The following is a 381-nucleotide window of genomic DNA, read 5'->3' on the forward strand; positions in this document are numbered from 1 at the left end:
AAGAAGAAAGGAAGGAAGAAAGGAAGGAAAGAAGGAAGGGAGGGAGAGAGGGAGGGAGGAAGGAAGGAAGGAAGGAAGGAAGGGAGGGAGGAAGGAAGAAAGAAAGAAAGAAAGAAAGGAAAAGGAAAGAAAGAAAGAAAGAAAGGATGGAAGGAAGAAGGAAGAAAGAAAGAAAGAAAGAAGAATAGAAAGAAAGAGAAAGAAAGAAAGAAAGAAAGAAAGAAAGAAAGAAAGAAAGAAAAGGAGAGGAAGGAAGGAAGAGGAGGGAAAGGAAGGAAAGGAAGGAAGGAAGGAAGAAGAAAGAGAGAAAGAAAGAAAGAAAAGAAAGAAGAAAGAAAGAAAGAAAAGGAAGAAGAAAGAAAGAAAGAAAGAAAGAGAAAG

The sequence above is a fragment of the Trichosurus vulpecula genome, chromosome 8 (assembly GCF_011100635.1).
Source record: "Trichosurus vulpecula isolate mTriVul1 chromosome 8, mTriVul1.pri, whole genome shotgun sequence".
In the NCBI taxonomy this organism is placed as follows: domain Eukaryota; kingdom Metazoa; phylum Chordata; class Mammalia; order Diprotodontia; family Phalangeridae; genus Trichosurus; species Trichosurus vulpecula.